The 22,866-nt window shown below is 46.5% G+C and overlaps 1 long non-coding RNA gene across 1 annotated transcript; it reads left to right on the forward strand.

The window, feature by feature from the left end:
• The first annotated feature begins 8,350 nt into the window (after positions 1-8,350).
• Positions 8,351-22,411, forward strand: LOC121834237. Its single transcript, XR_006077134.1, has 3 exons — positions 8,351-8,405; positions 20,879-20,989; positions 21,892-22,411. It is a non-coding gene; the product is annotated as an uncharacterized LOC121834237 (long non-coding RNA).
• Positions 22,412-22,866: the final 455 nt, after the last annotated feature.

Genomic DNA, 22,866 nt, shown 5'->3' on the forward strand with positions numbered 1-22,866 from the left:
AAAAATATGACACTCAAAAATGTACAATCTATTTTGATGTGAACTATAATAGGAATACACACTAGGCACATTGAAGTATACCGTAAGGTATTTTTTGAAAAGAAACACGGACGCTATTGTCTGGACTAATTCGAATACACAATAATTTCTGTTAAGAAGATCGGGTATCTGGTAGGATGTTTTTTGTGTACCGTAATTAGTTCTTATTTTAGGTTTTGAAAACTGCTGGTGTCTCAAATTGTAATTTGTTTGCTTAAATAAATATGTTTCGTAAAATATTGCGGGATTCCTGTTTATTTGAGTATGAACTAAAATTGCAACCTTTAGGCAAAAAAGATTGTCTAACGTTAATATTCCATGTTTAATAAAGCTAGGGGAAGTCGATTCAGTCCAAGGTAAATTATCAATTGACCTAACTGCGCGTTTTTGCAATGTAAATAATTGCTTAATATTACTTGCTGTAGTCGTCCCCCAGACCAATAAACAGTAATGCAGCCTCGAGTTCACCTGCTATTTCGCAGTATCGCCGCAGTTCTGGTGGTAGAGCTCTCATGCTCGGCCAGCCCGTAGAGCAGAACTCCAGACGTGACAGGATCCTTCCCGATCTCATCTTTGATCCGTGAGAGCGTGTTGTTGACGCAGGTAACAGATCCACTGTGAGAACTTCATACTCCAGAACGGCTTCCTCCAGGTCGGCAGCTTCCTTTTCTCCTGCTCCAGTAAGTGGCTTGCGTTACAGCACATCTGCCGGGTGGATCTTCTTTACCGGGATGTGGGAGATCGTTAAGCCATACTCCAGTAGTCGCATGCGGAAACGTTGCAGAAGAGGTCTGAGTTCATCTAGACGCTTCGTGGTGAGAAGTGGCACAAGGGGCTTGTGGTCAGTGTCAATATGAAATTGGAGCCCTAGGAAGTATGTGCGGAAATGGCCACTAGCCCACATGATGGCTAGTGCCTCCTTCTCAATCTGGGCATAGCGTTGCTCAGTTTCCGTTAGTGCCTTGGATGCATAACTGGTCATCGCTCGCCTTGGGACTCCTGGAGGAGCGCAGCACCCAATCCATAGGATGAGGCATCGACCAAGGGTGTCAAGTGGTCTCTTTGGTTGTACATTGCCAATGCCGAGTTTGTGATGAGAGCTGCCTTGGTCTGCTGGAAGGCTTGCTGCTGAGCCTCTCCCCAGTACCAGACTGCATCATGACGAAGTAGGTCTCTCAGTCGTTTAGTTTGTCAGCGATAAGAGCAACAGTAGCGGGCACGGCACGCACAACCGAAGCAGCAGTGGGAGCAGCGGACACGCGTAACTGCGCAACAACGCCGGTCCAACATGACGGATCAAAAAGCAGCGGTTCAAGCGGGAAGCAGCTACTTCAACCCGATTTCAACACAACTGCTGGAAAAGTTCGACTTTCACCAGCCGCACACGTGGAAGACGTGGTTCACGAGATGGCAACGCTACAGGATAATCACCGAGTTGCGTCTCCGCTCTCAAGAAACGCAAGTAAACACGTTTACGCCATGGGCCGCGAAGGGGAGGACGTTCTTTGTTCTTTGAAGCTGACTGAGGACGAAGGCAAGAACTACGAACATGCCACCATGTACCGGTTGGGCAGGGAGTCAGTACTGTCCGGCGAGTTTGCGTTTATTGTTTTTTCCGGGCACCCCCCGTCTCCCAAGCGGTGGCGCCTTCTCTTGGCCACTCGCCTAACCCTCCGACACTTTGAATAATAAGCATCCATTCATTGACGTGCTGTAACACACTGGATAATTTCAAAAATATATTAACTTATTGGTGGTTCCCAGAACTGATGAAAAAAGTGGTTCTTTTGCTAAAGAGATTATATGGAAGTGATAGATTCCAATGTCTAATGCACTACAAGTAGAAATGCCAACGTGTCTAATTGTTTTTCTTCCGTATTCTATGTGCCTGCTTAAGTACCATTCACTTTACTTTGTATGAAGCAAGTTATGAAGGACAGTAGTTGCGCAGGCATGTAGAACACATAAAAAAAGCATTTCAATTTCGTGTCACTGGCGAAAGGCATTTAAATTTTGTGTCACTAGCGAAGAGCAATCGTGATGTTGCAGTCAAGAGGCAATTGCGTCATTTTCTGTTTGTTTTTAATAAGGCGTCACTTCCCGTACATCGCAGGCCAGCATGACTAGCGGCAATGCCGCACACCTCACAAATGGCGCTGCACCCAATGAGCCGCCATATTCGCGCCTTATGAGCTTCCATGGAAGCTTTGTTACCATTTATACATAGAGCTTGGATTAGTGATGTGCGAATTATTTGCGTTGGTGGGATATAAGATAGACCGTGACGACAGCGGTTGTCCCTAGAAGAAATATAAGACTTCCGCCCCGTTACGTGCGGGGATTTCAACCCAGACTTTTTGTACAATGTCTTCTGGAGCGGCAACATAACAACCAAGGGGGGCTACTACCACGCGCAGACTGTCAACGTGCCAGGTATGCCGAAAATTCTCCCCCCTAGCATTCCTCTTTTTATAAGTAACTGGTTGATCGAAGTGCATATAACCAAATGCACCTTAATTCAACAATTCCAGAATCTGAAGAACTGTGCGATGTAGTGAGGTGAACGAAGAAAAGGCCGCTCTCAAGAGCAAAGTCAACAGAGTTCATCGAGATGCGCAAGAAGCCTGGAGTGGTGAATATTAAAGGCAGCTTGCTCGGGTATCGGGTTCCAGTGCGCACCCTGCGGAGCTGCAGACGAACGGGCCCCTGTCCCGAAGCGATGAGCCGCGAGGCTCAGGCTTGTGAGGTGGAGTCTCAGGAGAGGTGGCCTTCTAAGAGCCCGAAAAAGAAGGCTTGCATGATCCCGTCAGTCCTACGCCGCTTTAAAGAGAGCATTGAGACTATGGACAGGCAAGCTCAAACAACTTCCTAAATACATCTTTACCCGCTGCCCTTCGACAGACATCCACAAGCTTGCGAGTGGCAACGCCCCCTTGCTACTCTCGCCACGTGACGCTGCAGCCTTAGGCCACAGTTCACACAGTGAGAATAAAAACACTGAAAATAGACGAGGGACAGACACAGTTCTTCCTGCGTGAGCTGCAGTCTATCCAACACACTCTGCTAGAAGTACCTAGCCTTAAGCCACTCGTCGACGCTTGCCGTCTGTGTTTTCTCCAAGACTTCAACACGTACAGCTGTTATTGGCCTCTTCGCCCAGCTGCCCGCCACGGCCCAGTACGTGCTGAGCGCCCCAGGCTCCGCCTGGGTGCGAAACGGGTGCGACGACAATGATGTCGAGGCCAATCCAGGTCCGGTTCGCACCCCGTTGAGCATGTCTGGGGTCGCTGCCGACTGTGGCTACTCAGACTGCTTTCCTCAGAATTTCCAGCAGCGGTCGTATGCACAATTTAATGCGGAGGAAGCGTGGTGTGCCAACATAAAAATAGCTTTTTTGTTGTTGTTAGTGTACTGCAGTGATTTTACCAGTTTACATGTGGTTCTCAACAAATTCCGCTTTTTGTGTGAGTCCTTGCAACGAGACATTAGTTTTTATTTTTGCTAACATATCCATGTATGAATGTGTGCGTTCTACGCACTGATTATACTCATCAACTTAAAAAAGCTAGTTTTGCACATAATTCATGCGCTGTACGATGTAGTTCTGCCATATACAGCTGCTACAAAACAGAAAAACACAGTTCTTTTGCATCAGCACCTTCATTACACTGCTCAACAATAGCTTGCCATATTTTCCAAGGTCGATCTGGTAAGTCCTAGCACCAATACCAGACAAGCCATTGGTAATTCAAAAGGAGCCTAACAATGCCTTTCGGTTTGCGAGTTCGTGTGCATGCCATTCAGAGTGAAAAGCACTCCGACGAACTTTCCGTGATCTGTGGACCAGGTGTAACAAGGACTTCCATTCCGTTATGCCTACATTCACCATATTCTCGTTGTACTGATGGCATCTTCATATTCTAGTAGCTCTTTTTAAGCTGAGTGTCGTCATGCACTCCACAAAAAGAAGAGGTGCAGCAGATTAGTAACCATCCGAATGTTTAGCTACTTACCTACAGACTTATTTTTAATGTTGAAGCAGATTACAGTCATGCTGAGATGCTGGGACAAGAAGTTAACTGGACAAGCTCTCCGAGCACTTACTCTCAACGCTCTTGATACAACTCAACTTCTGATGCCATGCTTCAACATGCATAAACCCTGTCCTAGAAAAAGAAATCTCTAAGGTGCCAATTTCCCGCACAGCTGGATCCGAACCGCAGCAGAACACCCTTTAGTCCAGGGTACCGTCCTAGGTCATACCGTTACTGCTGTGGCCGAGGATCAGTTGTAACCATGGTGCCACCTGCTCAGCGACCATGGTGAGGGATACAAGGATTCAGCGTCTGGCTGCTCCTCTTCAAGTGTCATCGTTTTGCACGCCATCTTACACTGATGACAAGTTTCCATATCAAAGTCATATAAAGACCTGATTGTCTCCTTAGTTAGGAATGCCAAGAGTGCAGAAACTTGTTCCAGTTGGGGAGAAAGAGAGGAAGCAGCCAGCACTTGGTTGTATGGGCTTCTGCCTTTTGGCTGCCTCAGGCACTCGGCTGTGTGGAAGTTGTGCCATTAAACACCTTGAACCTTGAACCTTACTGCATATGAACAATTTATTGATTACAGTGTGACTGCTGGAGATAATGTTTGCTCACTAAACAAGGGAAACTGCTGTTCTTGCAGCTCCTGCCATGGAGCTAATCAAAACCCTCATGATCTTGAAGGACTTCGCAACTTGTCTTGTCGAGGAATTATGGTATAGAACTTCTGCCGATCTCTTAAGACCCCAGCTCTCAACAGAACTTTCTTTGCTTTCCGATGGGGGAGTAGACAGGGGCGGGGAGCCACTGCCGCCCTTGTTGCCTTCATAAAACTAACACGCCTGTTTAGCAGGAGGCTCCAGCGGTTCTGACATAAATATATAATCTTCAATTTGATGAACACACACAAAGCATCACAAAATGCTGGCAGAGCAGTTTTCAACAGATGAAGCCATGTAGAAACTCAACTTATTGGGCAAACTTCACCCCAGCATTACTGGACATACTGAAGGATGCGCTCTGGCACATAATGCGCGTGCCCACACCTGCCTTCAGAGTGGTGCAACCAGTCCATGCCACATGCAAATCAGAATTTCAGAGCCCACATCTATTGTGCACATGCATGATGGAGTGGTGCAAGTGAGCAGCTCACTAGCTATCTAGTAGTTTCAGTTATGGCACAGCTTGGGCTCGCCACGATGCGTGCTTTGTTTTGGAATGTGGCACTTCTTTCAATTTTTTTAACACTGACCAATCGAAGCTGTATGTTCTTGGTTGGGCTACTGTTATATTTATTTTGCTTCTTTTTTTTTGAGTTTGTGAATTTCAGTAGGTACAGTTTTTTTTTTATATTATTAAGGTTTAATGGTACTTTGTAGTAAATTAGCTTCATGTAGAGCTGTAATTACAATATTTAATCAATGGTGTCCCCAAACTTAGAGGTTACCTGCATTTGCTAACTTCTAAAGTTGTGAAATAAACTATGATATACGGTAGTCAGCATTGAAATACAATAGGTTGCTCAAACTAATTAAATATTAAGAACGTTCCTAACATATTGTATACCAATTGGACGAATGCCCCCCGATATCCCCCGAATGTCTCCGATGTCGGAGGCCCCAATCTAAAAATCGGGGGCCTCCGATATCGAAGACATCTGATCTGTGGGAGAAGGGTCGGAGAAGGACGTTCCAGAGAAATCCTGGACGCACTTGAGGTAGCGTCGTACATCTACGCGAATTACGGTTTAGAACAGTTGTTGCTCGTGAGGCTGCTTTGTTCTTATCCGTTCGTGGTTGAGTCTCAGAGAGAGGACATTGAATAAGTTTTTAAGAACTCCCATGTTCTCTTTCAAATCTCTTCTCAAAAGGCAGTATGGCCTCATTCTCCGTGGGAAGGGGAATGCCGTCGAACTTAGAACAGTGGAGGGCCGAGATGCGGCCAGGCTTGACGATGACCCGTTTGCTACTGTCATGTGGGCTGTCCGGCACCGTCTGGTAGAGTCCACGCGTATTAGCACTCGGCGCTTTCCACTGACTCCCCTTTGCACCAACAATCTGACTGGCATCATAGACCTGCAAGGATCATGGGAAGATGATCTGTTTGCTAAGCGTGTCGAGGCACTTGAGGCAGAGCAGGACCCGCTCATCAGGGACCTGCTGGAGGCCAGAGCGGCTTGGGTTGCCGACCCGAGCCTCATTAACCCTATGGCCTTGTCCACCACTATAACTCGTGCCTTTGGCACTCACAGAGTGCGTCGTGTCTTTCCGGATCTACCAGACCCAGTCCTGGCCGATATCTCGGTTGACGACTTCTTTGCTGGCAAACGCGGGTCCGTGACGCTGCCAGACATTGGGGAGGCCAAGGAAGGTCTTCGCGCGACCTTGTCGGCAGTGGCCACGCAGCGGGGTCTGGCAGTGACGTGGAAGGGAGATCAACTTGAGGTGGTCGGGACCTTCGACTTGTTTAAATGTATCAACGGTCCCACCGTTGACATACCAGACTTCCCGGCCGAGTGGGTACAGCAGACTCGACGTCATAGCGAGACTGTCGGAGTCTCGCGGTCGAGAGGAGCCCTAAGCCGCCGCCGCGGGCCCCATTCGTTTGGGACCCGTTGCTCCGGCTGGTGCAGACGGCGGGGAAACATCAGGAGGGGGGCTGCCCGATCCTGCCCTTGTCGTTCAATGTCAGGGATCTTGTCGCCAAAGATCATAACTCGCTCTCTCCGGCGGAGAGCCTCAAATTCCGAGGAGGCGAAGACGGTGAGGCCGCCTGGCTGGCTCTCCCGAAGAGCAGAAGGAGAAGTTTTCGAAGGCGTTTCCGATGGGCTATTCCCGGACGGCTGAGGAGGTGGCCCTAGCTGCCATGGCCTGCCTTAAGCGGATCGGGGGCAATATCATACCCCCCGATCTCCTAGTGCCTGTCACTCCTGGCCCAGCGGGGTGCTTGGTCCCTTCGTATGTCGGTGTGGACCAAGAGGGTTGGCGGATAGTCGGCCGGACACCGGGATGGGGTTGGGGGCGATGGCGCGGCCGCGCCGGTGTCTAGGTGAACGAAGGAAGTCGGGCCCAAGGTAGCCATACGTGGTGCGCGTCGGGCTGTCCGGGGGGCCTTGCTGAGAGGGGGTTCGCGGAGAGCAGGTTTAGCCTGGTGGCCTTCGTTGACCTAGCCAGAGGGGAGACTAACCGTCACGTGCCCGGGGCGTCCCCGGCCGTAGCACCCGCCGTTCATATAAAGCTAACGCTGCCTGGTCGGAGTTCGGGTGTGAAAGCCGGTGGCGCTTCGGCCGCATTCGGAGCCCCCCTATGTCCTTATCCATGGATGCGACCTCACGCCTTCAAAACTGAAAACCGGACATGATCTCAAGTTTCAAGTTAAGAACTTCCATTCATCCTACCCCTAAGGCTAGTCTATATAGAGCTATGACTTCCATCGCTATGGGCAGGAGCCAGCTGAGTTTGTATTGCTTGGAAGGTGGAGGGGTGATGTGCTAGGGAGCTAAACCCCGTCCCTGTCTCCCATATTGTCTGCTATAATAGTTTAAAATGTCACTCAGAGAGAAGCGGGAGGGCGAGGCAATTGCCCCCCTTGCCTTGCCCTCTTCTTCCGATGCCACTAATAGGGTATGCAAACTTGGGGATTCCCTGCCATAAATAAATGCAACCCCTTATGGCTGCCACTGCATACAAAGGAAAAAAAGAGAGATGTGGTTCATTTTTCTCTTAGATGTTCATATCAGAGGGGATACAAACAGTCGTGGGTAGTTGCGGCTGAGTGAGCCAGCAGTGAGTGCTGCCTAAGTGTTCGATTCGGACTCTCGTTTAATCGGCAAGAAAACAAGTACCAGACAACTATTGGAACGTATCCTGTGAATGGCTCCTGGGATTTTCGCAAATGGTCTCTTGTCTTACAAATGAATGCACTCCTATTAACTAAGGGCACTTAGCGAGCTATATATCCGAGGGTAAAAGACTAAAAACAATGGAAAAGTAACAGAAACCAACAACACTTCTACTTGTTCATTGTTTTTGGCGCTTTTTCCCTCGGAAATATGGATCACCAACTAGCCCAAGTGCATACCCTTCTACACTTAGTGAGTTGCTTCCTCCCTTCTCATACTGCTGAGTCTACATTTAAGCATTCATTCTTCACAGGAGGACCGACACGACAGATTGACCTATCCGCTGATGCGAATTGACAAAGAGGACTCAAAGGCCATAACTGCGGTGTTGGAGAACCACTTATTTGAGGTGACGGACGGATTGAGCACTTCATTGATTTGAAGTACGATATAAAGTCTGCCTTGGCTTTGGATCTCATCACAAAGTAAGAAACTTGTTCACCAGAGGGAATATGTGTGCCATTTTTGCCTTTTTTTCCCATGTCCTAACATTAAAGTGTTGGCTTATTGAGCTCTATTCTACTTTTTTTATCCTTTCTATGCTGACTTTTCATGAAAACCTATGGCCTCCGAACAGGCTCATGCTCCCTCTTTTATGTCCTTTTTCAGCTGCACTTCCACATTTCCAATGCAACCCTCCCCTTGTGAACATATACAAAACTGCTTTTAGATTTTAGGGCTACTGTTCATTGCAAAGTGCTTGAGTTGTCTCAAGTTGTATGTAGCAGCTCCCATAATAAGGACAGAAGTACTATTCCACATTACAGAGAAATCAAGGGAGGTATTGAAATTTGATACAACAGCTGCAAAAATAAAAGTACAGTGGTCGCACTTCAACAGGCTAAAAATGCCACTTGCCAGTAGAGTTTTTTTTGTTTCAGCAAACGTTTGACTAACAAGGAGCCAATTGTACACTTCCCTTCCCCTAATTCTGTTAGCAGGCATTTACGTTACTTTTTACTGGGTGATTTTACACTCAGCACATAACACTATACTTGAGCAGAGTTCGTGTGAACCCTTCCTGGAAAGTGTGCTTAACTGTTTAATACTGAGTTTAGGCAACACTTCCAAATGGGGTTGTACTTACTCTACAAAATTCTTTAGTGCGAGTAATTAAATCCCCACTTCAAGTGTTGCCTAACTCTGTATGAAAGAGTAAAGCAGTCTCCAGGAAGGGATCATATAAACTGCTAAGTTTGCTGTTATGTAATATTAATTCTTGCTATAGAGCACACTAAACTTTTTAATACGGAGTGCAGGCACCACTTCTAAGGTTACAATAACTCTTCCTGGAGAGCGTGCTTAACTCTTTAGTACAGAGTTCAGGCAACACTTTTTCTTACATACGACAGACTGGTTGTCGCTTAAACAATTGTATTTAGGAGCAAAAAAGGGCAGTTAAAATAATGCACCAAACTCTGAAATTCAAAACCTGTAGACAGTCCTGACTCTTGCAAAACCATTTGTGTGACTATAGAAAAGTTAAGTGAGCACTCGTATGGGAGAGTAAAACATACACTAGTCGTGGAAAGGTAACGATTACCTATCCCTAGCAGGGATAGGCGGTATTTCAAATACAAGTAATTGAAATATGTATTTCAAATACTTTGTGTATTTTGAATTTCTATTTAATTACAAATTGGGTAATGCATTTGACGTGTGTATTTAAATACTAAAAGGTGGGTATTTCAAATACAATTGTAATTAAATACAATTTTGTGGGCGAAAATACATCCCTCAAATTTATTGGCACTGTCCAGAGCAGAAAGAAAACTACGTTCTGCACCGAATGCAGTGTCTCTTAATCAAGCACAAGCGTTTAGTGACTTTGTGATTACGGTGCTAGTCCAGGGCAAGAATAGTGATGAAATCGACGTTCACAGGCAGACTGGCTAAATAAGCGCCTGTGACAACTTGTGATGCTTTCCAGCCTGATTTCCATCCATAATTTTGCCTGGAACATTCTAAATGCGCGTGTCGTCCAGATTTTCGTTAACTGGTGCGAGTTGCAACAATAAAAAATTCTTTAGCTAGTGCTCCGTGTCTTGGTCGTCTCGGTTCTTTGTTGGTATATACCAACATGTAATCGACAAAAAAAGCTGCTTGAGGCTCTGTACTTTTTCACCTATTACGTCCAAGCTGATTACATTTTTTGTGATTATATTTCTATTACGTTACTAGAGCCTCGCAAACTTACTCCAGAGTGCGTAGAGATACGTAGAAACCCGTTGCAGGTGCCCTGAAGTCGCTCTCGCAAATTTTGAGGAATGTATTTAGAAAAGTATTTGGAAGAGAACAAATACATTTGGTTGTATTTGTATCTTGTATTTAAATGCTTTTTGTAGCGTGAGCTACACTGGCCGAAATTGAGCAGTTTCGCGTGGCTGGCATAATGAGCCATGCTCCGTGCTGCGCAAGTGCGAGGAGCAGTGACGTCGCACGGCGCACAGCTGGCGGGGCGGAGGCCAAGTCGCCGCGGGATCCGCCGCCACCGCGCTCGCCTCGCCAGTCTTCGCATTCCAGAGGAGTGACGTCACAGCCACGGCAGACGCACTGGCGGCGCCGCGTGCCCAGCTATGTGCCTCCGTTGCGCAGTAGCCAAGTCTGACGCTGCACCGGAGCTGCTTGATAGCACCTCTCATTTTATGCGCCTAAGCTCACGCTGCGTATATCCTGGCATAGCCGAGCTAAGCCACCGCAATTTTTTTAAATGTAATTAGACTCGTAATTAAATACATTTTTGACGAAGTATTTTTGTATTTGTATTTTGATACATATTTGCATGTATTTTTCATATTCCTGGTCCCTAGAGAGAGTATAGCTTGCGATAACCCGGATTCTCTCCAAAAAGAGTACAGTCAACACCCGTCCATTCCTTTTTTAATTATTTTTTTAAGAGTGTAGAGTTAACATAATAATCCGAAACGAAAGGTCCCCTGCGTTTGGCCGCTTCGAAATGGCGGAACATAGAAGCGGAGATCGGCGGTCCCAGTTCGCGATTTCGATGAGCCCTATCGCTGCCGAGGCCTTTATATGCACCAAGATGCAGCCAAACATCACCAGTAAAGTCTTTACCTTGTTATTTTCTGTCTTTGCAGAAGAACACAGGAGTCGCGCAGTGATAAATTTAAATAAACCTGACAAGTGCTCGAGCAACTTCAACTTGTCGCGGCAAAACGAACACGCCTAACTTTTTGTTTGCTTTATTTCTCTGCCTTTTTTCGCTCTTTCTCTCGGGACTGGAGATGTTAGCGCCCAGGACTTGCCGTGTTCTACTCCTGTCTTTACCCGCCTGGTTGAGGTTGTGCCGGCGTGTCCGTTGGGAGCCATTCATAATGTCGGCAAACCGATTGCTCGAGCGTCGCCTTGTCCTGGTTCCTAATGATTTCCGGAATTCTAGAAAAAACAATATTGCTGGCCGTGGCTCCGTTGACACCAAGTTTTACGGCTAAAACAATCACAGAGCAACTGACTGTCTTCAACCTCGAGTGGGTGCACAAAGTACCATGCAGACAAGGCCCCAAAGGACACAAAACATAGGATAACAGCAATGAATGCCTCCAACATGGATTCCAGTGGGTTTTGATCAGATCCACGAAGAGGTAGCAGCATTGAACCATGGTATTGTGCAACAACCCTATACTGGTAACAAGTTACTGCTCCGTTCTAATTTACAACCAACTGTCTTTGACACTTTCAATCCAATCCGAGATCCAATCCGCTGTCACTCCGTGCGTGTCGCCAGCATTGCTCGCCTTGGCTGCTCTGGTTTCTCACTTTCGCTTGTTCCTTCGATAGCTTCTTGCCAACCAGTCGTTCCACTACCACCTAGAGGTTAAAAACTAATTCGTAGTGTTCACAATGATCTACGGGTACATAAAGTACATGAAAGGCGGGAAACGGGCCATTTTGCCATTTTCTCTCATCCTAAGGTTCGCGCCGAAGTCGACCGAGGACCTCACTCCTACTTTTGTGAAAGCATACTAGTAAAAGCCAAGTGAAGAAAAGGAAGGCTAATAAGATGCCAATGTGATCCAACCTGGCAGTAAGTATAGGGTGACTGAAATAACCAGGCTCGATCTAAAATGGGCCATAAAAATTGGCGCCTGCACATAGCAATCTGAACTTTGTGTCAAAGGTATATTTCACAGGTTGGTTTTTGTAAAATTACAAAGCGTAGCTCCCTTTCTGCAAAACATAGGGCTAAAAAACTTGCAAGGGTAAACAACGGATGGCGACGTAAACGACCAAGTCGAGCGGCGAGGCGCGTTTGGCGTCCGGTTTTCCGCAGCTCGCCAAGGCCTGGCTTCAAGACGCGCCCGCCGCAGCTCGCAAGACTCCCTGACTACTACAAGATCATCATCCGTGCACGTGGTGGCCTCAACCTAAGCTCGATGAGCACAGGCAAGCTGCAAGACTTCGTCTTTAACACTGCCCAGACCAATTACAACGTGGCACGCGATGATAAAATTCGAATCAATGCCATTCAAAACTATACTACTCAGCACCCCCTCTGAAGGGCGAAGAGAACTATTTTCTGGCCACATATATGGCAAATCCTGCGAAGATCTCACGCGGAATCATCTTTAATGTGCCAGATTACGGTCCACCGGAGAACATCAGCCAATACCTAATCGACTGCAATCACGACCCGGCTATTCTCCTTGCCCGTCGGATGTCTCTCATCACCGCCCCTCTCTACGGCAAAAGGTCCAAACCCTACGGCAAAAGGTCCAAACTCTACGGCAAAAGGTCCAAACCCTCACACAATAAATCACTGCCGTTTAGAAGGAAAATGCAGACTTACGACCCCTCCTTAAACAGAAAGGTTACCCCTCCAGCGCCAACTCCTACCCCTCCAGCGCCCACTCCTACTCCTCCCCCACTACCCGTTGCAGTTGCCATATCCTCACCTGACAGCAACGCCCAGTCTGTGCGCGTAGAGTAATCAATACTATGGCCTCAAAATCGTAGACAAATTACACCGACTCAGCGTCAATGACCAAAATGTCTCGCATTTTCAGTGCCAGACTGCAAACCTTAGAGCAAAACGTTACAGCCGTTGTACGGCGATAGAAAACGCTGTCTCAAAGTACTCCTCCAGATTGGCCCAACTCACCAGTCAAATAAACCAACTCACCAACATCTCATCCCAGTTGGAGTCCTAAACTCCTCCACCACCCCCACCATCCATACCCTACCTCTAACAGTGCATCCCTCAATATGGCTTTACCTCTCCCACGCCCGCCACGCCTCAGTAGGCACCAAACCACTATCTGGCAATGGAATTACCACAGCTTCCGACTGAAGCGTGGCTATCTTTAACACTGCCTCCAGTCCCTCCAAACTCCCCCCGATATCATATTGATTCAGAAAACCCGCCGCGCGGTCAAACTAGCCATCTATAGAGCCTTCCAAACTCCTGACAACGAGGAACCCAATACCGCCATCCTCACTCGTAGACATCTAACCGCTTCGTACAAAAATCTTGGCGGAGTCGACGTGGAGCACGACATCGTAGAGATCCTTCCCCAAAGGAAAGGCGGCCCATGTCTCTATATACTAAACATATTTAGCCTCCCGTCGGCTTGCAAACACCGCTTTGGCGTCCTCTTCTCCCGTGCCTTGAGGGAGGAGGGTCCTCGGTAGCAGAACCATCAAACGGCACTTGAATGCAACATAGAAGTACATTCGGACAGCATTGTAGACTTCGTCCAAACGGTGAGCTAAAAATACATATTTTTCGTGTATGGCTCGTCTAATTACTATTATTAGTATTACTATTATTATTATTACATTTATTATTATTTGACCGGGGCATTCAAGACCAACAAGCTGTGCGTTGTTTCGCCGTCAACGAGTCTGAGAGCGCTGTTTGTTACGAAGCTGGCGCCGGATATTATCTGCAAGGACGACTCTTCGCGCCTGTCCTCCGTTGGAATCGACAAAGTGGAGTGCCGTCACCTAAAGACCCGTTTCGACACTTACGGCTCCTTTCATGTGGCCGCGGCTGCGGAGGATTTTGAGAAACTTGCTGATCCAGCTGTGTGGCCTAAATCCAGCCTTTTTAAACCTTTCAGAGGAACCCTTCAGAGAGACATGCTCCACGCTTCAGAGGGACATCCCACAACCGCTGACAAGTGATGCCTGGCATAGATTTATTATATCAAAACGTCCGCGGCTTACGCACAAAAGCCGATTGCTTTTTTTTGTAACGTTACAGTGTCTAATTATGCAATCTTCTGTCTAACGGAAATTTGGTTGCGTCCTAACATCGGGTCCTCCGATTACTTTCCGCCTGGTTTTGTTGTGTACCGGCACGACCGTGACTTGTTTCAAGGAGCTGGAGCGGGAGGCGGTGTGTTGGTCGCGGTCGACAGCTCAAGGAGGCGTCAAGATTTAGAAAACTTTCCTGAGAGCTTGTTCGTCGAAATTGAGTATGCAAAGAGAGAACGTGTTCTTATTGGTCTGTTCTATCTCCCCCCAGAAAAGCCACCTGGTGATTTTCAGCGTTGTCTGGTTGGGTTAGAAAAACTCAACGAGCTACAGGCGTGCAACGTTTTGACTGATAACTTTTATTGAAAGGAGAAATGCAACCATCTTTTAGACTTCTCTTCTTTTTTGGATCTGAAGCGGCTCAACAATGTTCTTAATAAGCAAGGCAATGCTTTAGATTTATGTTTTTCAAATACGAACGGTGTACGTGTGACTTGGAGTGAAATGCCAATGGTGCCTGAGGATATGTACCACCCCGCGCTTGATGTAGTGATCTCTATTTTTAATTACCCAACTCGCAGTAACTCTGATGCCTCTCCGCCGCAAGCATTGTATAACTTTTCGGCAGGAGACTACGTCGGAATGTTGCCCCTCAGCTTGAGAGGTGGTGGTTCATTCCGACTTGAGGAACACAGAAGGGATGTGGTGAAGGCCACGCATGCCACGAGAAGCAAGTCTGAGCTTGTTGACCACAGCTGGACGACTGCGCATACGTTTGACTTGGACAATGCTGCTCGTGAGCAGAGGTGAGGCCCGAGGAAGTTCGTGGAATCGTGGTTTATCCGCCGAGACCCCGAGGCGTGCAAGACGAACCGGGGCCCCCCACCGGACGTTTACGGGGACTTGTAGATTAGAGTCGACTGGTTTTGACTCTCCCAACCACCGGGCCAGTTCACACTGATGATGCCACCCGGATAGGTGGCGAAACGTCTGTGTTGTTGTTAATTTTTTGTTGTTGTGTTAAGCCACTGTAAACTTATTCCGTTATGACTACCCTGGCTTTTGGAGCATATTTGCATTCAGGAGTCGCTTCAGCAAAGTTGCGTCTGTCGCCCCACAGTGCTTTTTTAGCTTTGATGCACACGTTGTTTATATGGGTATTCCATCTTAAGTCAAGATTAAATACTACATCTAGGTACTTAAATTCTTTAACTCTTAAAGCTCAGAACCATTCATGTCATAATTATAGGCCAGCAGATTTTTTGTTTTAGTTATAGACATAAATAATGATTTTTGATATGGTGTGGAAACCCCACGATTCGTCATTTGTCGCACCAATGCCTATTTTCTTTTTTTTTCTTTTTTTGTAAATTACGGTTTAATTTGATCTGATCATCTTTTGTTTTCATTTTATTATGAACCACACAATTGTCTTCAAAAAGTTTGATTTGAACTGAAACGTCATAGGGTAGATCGTTTATAAATATCGAAAATAAAAAGAGACCCAGAACACTTCCCTGAAGTTTCCAGACCAGATCAAAAACCGCACAAGGTTTACTCCCCCTGACCTCGATATAGACCTTTCCAGCGGCAGTCTCGAACGAAGCGATTTCCAGCGCGCATCCCTGGTTTTGAGACTGTACGTCAGTGTTGCCCGACTGCGCTGAGCTGTGGGTTTTCTCGTCAGTAGGCTGTGGCAGCCTGCGTAGGAGCAATTTTGAATGCTGGTGGCGGCAAAATCGCCTCACTTTATTTTTTCTTTTGTGTTCTGTGGCGATTATAACGGCACTATACACTCAGCCGTGTCAACCTTAACTGCCTAATATATTTGACCACACCAGAGGATAGCCGAACTGCATGGGTATTGCCCCCTCACTATATGAAATTCAACGAGTCTCATAAATCGAACAACATATATTGTACGCGTACCCCACGGTGCCGCGTTATCCGGACATGATTTGAGAAAGGTCTCAAATAACACAGCATATCCAAAATACAGTGTCGACGACAGTCACTTCACGACGATCGCACGGAATCCGGCTTGTCTTGGGGTACGTTTTGAAGAGTGATGTTTTTTATACACAGCACTAGTGCGAATGAACGAACGTGTCTATTTAGTTCCCATTCCCCGGACCCTATCAGCTACTTCTCGCCAAGACCGGGAACATATCCGGGAAGGCTTTTCGGAGATTATCTCAACGGAAATAATCCTCGAAGAACGTCGAACGGCCTGCGTCGCGGGCTGCTTGACGTTCGCTTTCTTCGCCCGTTCTCTTCGCTTGTTTCTTGCGAAGGTCCAGAAGGCTATAAGTCCTGGTATTCCCAAGTTCTCACAGTGGAAGATTACAAAAACACGCAAGCATCCTGAACAGGCAAATAGAGTAAACACTTAGAAGGAAAGCCGGCGAACTCCGAACACACGATGCAGGTGGGGAGTCGCGCTGATCGGGTTTCCACAGCTCTGGCGGGTGGCAGAAATTTTTGGCTAATAGGGGTCACTCGAGTCGCAAAATGGCGGCGGCCAGCGAGCTGTTTCTGCAAAGGTCTATACTGTCTCCGTGATAAAAGATAAGAGGAAAACCATATAATAACTTTAAAAAAGAAAGATATCTACTTGTCTGTGTTTCTGACCTCTTTGGGTTTATTCTTTCTGTGTTTGTAAGTCTCTATAAACAAGCTCCCTAAATTTTAATTCAAGTTGTGTGAGCTTCATGTCCTGACTCAGTACGTCCGCCCGTCACCCTGTGTTCAATCCCCGCAACTTCTTTCAAGCCGTCAGCTACATCTCAATAATTAACTTTCTGCGGCTCCGTCTACGCTCCCTGGGGCTTTGCTTGCGAAAAAACGTGGCCCACGCCTCCGTGGACTTTGTGCTGGGATTCCACTCCCATACTTGGTTGTCAAGCTACAGGATCATGCAGATTTCAAGAATAGAGATATCCCAGGAACTTCGACTCATGAGAATGACTCTCCCCGGCAACGACAGCACTCCTCGATACGTTTTACGCCACAGACCCTCGTTCCTCTTCCTCAGGAGTTCTGCAGTCGGGCTCTTGGAGGCCGCAGGGGTAAAAATCCTGGGGAGGTACGCAAGTCTTGCCAGAAGGCTTCGGACTTCAACTGAAACCCCCTGTTGTACTTTTGGACAAACAGCTTTCCCCGGACACGGTGGGACTTCTGTCTCACGGGCCCAAGTTCGCCCTAGACCTTCCAGCATCGAGGGTAGACCAACTGACATCCGTTCACAAGGTAGCAGCAAGTAACCCTGAAAAGGATCGTCAGAACTTCGTAGGGACAGCTGTGCATTCCGTTTGTGCCCACCTGCCTCCTCCAGGCAAGTCATATGTATACTCAACAGTAGAGGAGCTCCGCAACGCCCAGCTAAAGCTGCTAGAGTAAGAAAAGATGGTAGTTTTCGTTGTTATGAACGAGGACATCTAAGAGGAAAAGGTGGAAGCTGCACTCGAAAAAAGAACTGCTTTACTCAAGGAAAGACCTTCAGGGTCTTTAAGGTCTGAGGCTAGGGAGATATGCTCTCAACTGAACCTCCCCGCTCTGAGAAAGAAATGCGTTAGCTTTGCCCGCACATCAGTTCATAAGAGTGCCTTTTTTTTCTGCAAAGACCCATGCAGAAAACGCCCCGCTCCGCGGCATTGTTTCGGAGAACGGGTGCTGGCAGAAGAATGGTCTCCAACGGCCAACTCTGCCAGCAACACCAGCGGTCGAACCAACGGGAGCCCCTGGGAGACAGACGGTCTCCAACACAACCATGGCAAATCGTCACCAATGACTTCTTCCATCTCCACAGTGTCACCTACCTACTTGTAGTGGACTACTTTAGCAAGTACATTGTGATAGAGCAAAAGGGGGACACCTCTGCTATCAAAGGATCGCAACCCTAAAAAAGGAGTTTGCTTGATTCAGCATTCTAGAAGGGGTCTGTGACAACGGCCTGCCATTCAACTCTGAAGCATTCAAAGGGTATCTCAAGTGCTTGGACATGACAAATAATCCAAGTTCTCCTGATTACCCACAGTCGAATGAACTTGCAGAGAGGTCAGTTCAAAGAATGAAAACAGCTTGACCAAGGCACCGAAGGAAGGCAACGACCTGTCTCTTGTCCTTATGGAGCTTAGGGACACACCGATGGATCAGCTCCTGTCCCCATTGGAACTGCTAATGGGCCGCAGGATCACAACCCTCAAGCCAGCTGCTCCGCGTTAACTTGAGCAGCACTACAACATCAGGGAGGTTCAAGCACGCCTTCAGTTCCGTCAAAAGTGTCAGCACCGACATGGTGACGCACACAGCAAACCACTGCGTCCTCTGAGTCAAGGCGAGAGAGTCTATTTCCGTCGAAACCACAAATGGGAACCCGGAATTGTGGTCCAAGTCGGACAACAGCCACGATCATACCTAATCAGAGCGGAAGACGGGGGAGGGGAGGGGGGGGGGGGGCATTACAGAAGAAATCGATTCCCCATCTGACCATTCGCTTGAAACAACAACGCGATCCCTGAGGACTACTACCAACTCACGTTCAACGACCAACCTCACCAATGTCCTGCCCAGTAGTCCCGCATACCCGAAACCACTCGAGCAAGCCATCAAGTTGTTCAGCCAGCAAGGTATCGCCGAATCTGTGGACTCTGAACTCTTAAAATTCGCATAAACTTTCTTTTTGCAAAATAAAAGGGAAAAAAGGATCTGTTATGTATTTAGAAAACTATGGTTGGTGGTGCCCACTTCGCAGTTTCTCACAAATCGGCGTTGATACCCACACGTGCGACTCAGCTAGCCTTACACCACAAAACAGCTATGTGCCTGGCGTCGTTCCCGTTCTCGTAAGAAAGTTTGTCAACCAAAAACATTTCAGTATGAACAACGTTATCCACAAACACGGCACGTGTCAGTTCCTGGATCTCCTGCATGTTTACCTCCACTCAACCTCAGTGGAGTACGAGGGCAATGTTTATATAAAGAGAGCGGAGGTGTGCATCAGGTCATGCTTTGCAACAGTTATGAGTAAGGTATGTATTTACTCGCACAATGAACGCACTCGCGTAATGAACGCACCCCCCAAGTCGGCTTCCAAAATTTCGACTTTTTTTTTCACTTGCATATTAAACCCACCCCCAACTGGGAAGTCAAAACTTTGACCCCCTCCCCTTTCCCCACACGCGCGAAATGAACGCACTTTTCTATCCTGGTGCAGCGAGGTCGCAAATGCATGGGTAGCGTGGCCGAACAAAACGCCTTGCAAAAGGCCTTAAAAATAAAAAAAGACCCATTGGAATCATTTATCGAAACTACAGTACGAAAACCAGTGTCTCCCACTTAGACTTGGTTCTTTCTAATTTAACTTCTCTTGAATCACGTCGGACAGTCGCTCGCCTTACTCTTTTTCATAACTTTTATTACAACATGCAATCATTTATGCTCACTCACTGTAAGTCTGTCTCATACATTTCTTTGCGTCATGATCATTCCTTGAAAATTGCACCTATATTTGGTCGCACTAATAGATACAAATACTCTCCTCTTGCTCTGTCCATTAAAAATGGGAATTCTCTCCCAAACGACATAGTCACTGAATAGAATGATAAAAAATATTCCGCAAAAAATTTTTGGCTTTGGTACTATGTTTTCAGCGCCATGTCTGCTTGTGTTTCCTATAAATTGTGCACTGAGTCCCCAGTTCTGTTGTGCCCGGTTTCTGTAAACTTTGTTCTGAATTCTGTATAGTTTGTTTTTAGTTTTTGTTTGTTGTTAATTTTTAACCTTAGTTAGTTCTTTTATTTCCATTATATCATTGCATTTGTTTGTATTTTTCTACCCCCCCTCATGTAATACGTTTGAACGAACGTATTTGAGGCGAATAAAACTTGAAATTGAACTTGATTCGAGTCCATTGAGCTGCGAAGGCGAATACATCGGCCATCGGAAGATGCCTAAATGCTCGCTTTAGGGAACACCATTTAGATGTTACCAAGGCATCATCGGACTCGTTCCACCCAATAGTTCTGCATGCCCGTACCTGCCACGATTGCACCCCACACTTTGAAAACACCACTTAGCTAAGTTCACACATAGATAAATGTGGGCCCGAAACAATAGAAGCGTTTAAGGTCAGATATGCCGTGAGCAATGTCTCTGGGACATCTTTGGCTTTGTCGTCAAAAAAGCTGGAATTTCTAGCGTAAAAATTATCGTAAAAAGCTTGTTGTGATCAATTAATTTTGTCTTTTCCTTTCTTTTCTTATTTATTTTCCCCCCTTTTCAGGGGTTAATTTCCTGATTATAATGCAGTTAATGTAAAGGTACAAGCGAGCTGGACAAGAACCTAGCTGTGTTTGGAGATTTGTGTTTGTCCTTTGTCCCTCTTGTTCCCATTTTCCAGGATTATTTTCGTCATTAATTTCCTTTCTTTTTTTTCTTCCTTTCCCCCTTTTTCACGAAATTTCCTTAAGTTTTTCCCTATAATTTTTTTGCTATCATTTTAATTTGGTATTTTTAAAGTTTGTGAGTAAATTGGTTTTATATTAAATTTTGAATATTTTCGTTTTCTTTCAATTCTTTGTCGTTCAAGGTCGTAGCGTAATGGGCATCTCATAAATGTTCGCTGCTCATTGAAAGAACTGTGTGTGTCTGTGTTTGTCCTTTACGTGTTTTATTCTTTCAGTGCATTCTGTCAGTTCCTCAAGGCTCTTCTCACATCATGTGGTGACATTTGCGTCCAGTGTTATATAGCCCTGTCACATGGAAGAGGTGGAGGAGACCAGCTTACTAAAAAGTATATCAGCATCACTGGTATTTCCTTTCTCGTTGGAAATGACTTCTGCCCCTTTTGTTTAATGGGAGTCCTTTGCATGTTCTTTGCTTACTTTTCAAACGGTTCAAAAGTGTGATATGGGGTAGGCAGTTATGCGACAATGGTGCATGCCCAGTATATCACGGTAGCTTAAACAAGAGACTTTGGAAGTGAACATCAGGAGAATCTCCTGTTTCATTCTTTCTAATCCAGGGTGCCAATTTCGAAACATGTTGTACAATCTTTAAATAACTTTTAGCACAAGGAAGGAAAAAGGAGAGGAGGCATTATGTCAGTTCGCTATGCAATTCTAGAGATTTTACAACAGTACAGTACAGGACACCAAGCCGGTTGGAACCAGATCATTACATCTGTCAGTGTGGCTTCTAGGTACTTTAACTAGCTTATTAGTTCGCAAAAGAGCTCAATGAATTGTGGAGGCTAAGCCTCGTAAGACTTCTGCAGACTGACTGCACTGAGCAATAAAACGAAGAATTCAGCTGGATTGTGTAACGTAGAAAGATAAACCGGGAAAAGAGCATGGGCAAAACTGGGGAGCTAAACCACGCAAGGCATTTCGTGCTATGTCTCGTCTAAACTATTTTCTTTGTTGCTGCACTTTCTGTTATCTTTAGCAGGCAGTATGCACTGATTTCACTTACATATTGGGTGGATTCGACCATAAAGCTAGACGTTTGTATTAGAAAACCAAGCGTATGTTTTATCGGAGTAATGGCACATAGAATTTGCACTCTTTTTAAGAGGGATAATTTATCTAAGCCAATTGTTTCATACTAAATTGCCAAAGATTCTGCCCCAGTTTTCAAAAACAGACTGGCAAATGCTTTCATTTATTTAGTAACATTTGATCTGTTTATTTACAGGAAACACTGCCTCTATTGCTGTCATCAACAGCCAGCTGGCTGAAATCAAGCCACCACACAGCTCCACGAGACTCCCAAGGGCACTGAGCACACGCCTATTCTGGAAGGCTTCCGAATGGCGCCACTGGCTGCTGTACCACTCGCTTCCCTGCATGTACAGGGTCCTTCTGGACCAATACTGGCCGTACATAAAGAAGCTGGTGGAGGCCGTCCATGCACTTTTGAGGGACACCGTAACTCCAGCATCCATTGATGTTGCACGCGAGTTCTCCCCCTTCGGTTTCTTTGTGTCCTGCTTCGGGCCAGCTTTAATAATGTCATATTGTGCTTTCAGAGAAACTCCTCTGGACCTTTGTGGGCATGACAGGGAGGCTGTATGGAGCTCCAGCAATGACGTTCAGCCTGCACCAGTTACTCCACCTAGCGGAAGCAGTGCAGCAACTGGGGCCATTGTGGGGCCATTCTGCTTTTGAATTTGAAAGCGGTAACGGGCAGCTTGTGAAGCTGGTGAAAGGATCAAATGCTCTTCTGGAAAGGGTAGTGAAGTATAAGCAGTTGGGATCAAACTTTGGTGTCCTCGCTTCTAAGTGACAGCGTCAAAGTGATGTGCTGTGATATTCTGGGATACACTAAACACCAAAACTTCAAGTATGCAAACGAAGTGTGCCTGCTCGGTTCCTCTTCGAAGGCATCCTTGAGCAAAGAGGAACAGAGTTGTCTTTCCGCTGGATCTGGGGCCGCCTTTGATCAGGCTACAGAGTACAAGCACTTCGCATGGAAAGGGCAGATTTGTCACAGCCGAAACTATGCCAGGAGTAAAAAGACAGACTCCTAGGTCATTCAAATAAAGGATATGTGCGATTTCACCATTTTGAGAGTGTTGCCTTTGAAAGGTGAGGTAACACTTCTGTGCAGGGAAGTTGTCTTCACTTGGCAGGTGCTTTCCCGCAGCACATCAGGCTTTGTTTTCTTTCT

The sequence above is a fragment of the Ixodes scapularis genome, unplaced genomic scaffold (assembly GCF_016920785.2).
Source record: "Ixodes scapularis isolate PalLabHiFi unplaced genomic scaffold, ASM1692078v2 ptg000827l_1___fragment_2___debris__unscaffolded, whole genome shotgun sequence".
NCBI classification, from domain to species: domain Eukaryota; kingdom Metazoa; phylum Arthropoda; class Arachnida; order Ixodida; family Ixodidae; genus Ixodes; species Ixodes scapularis.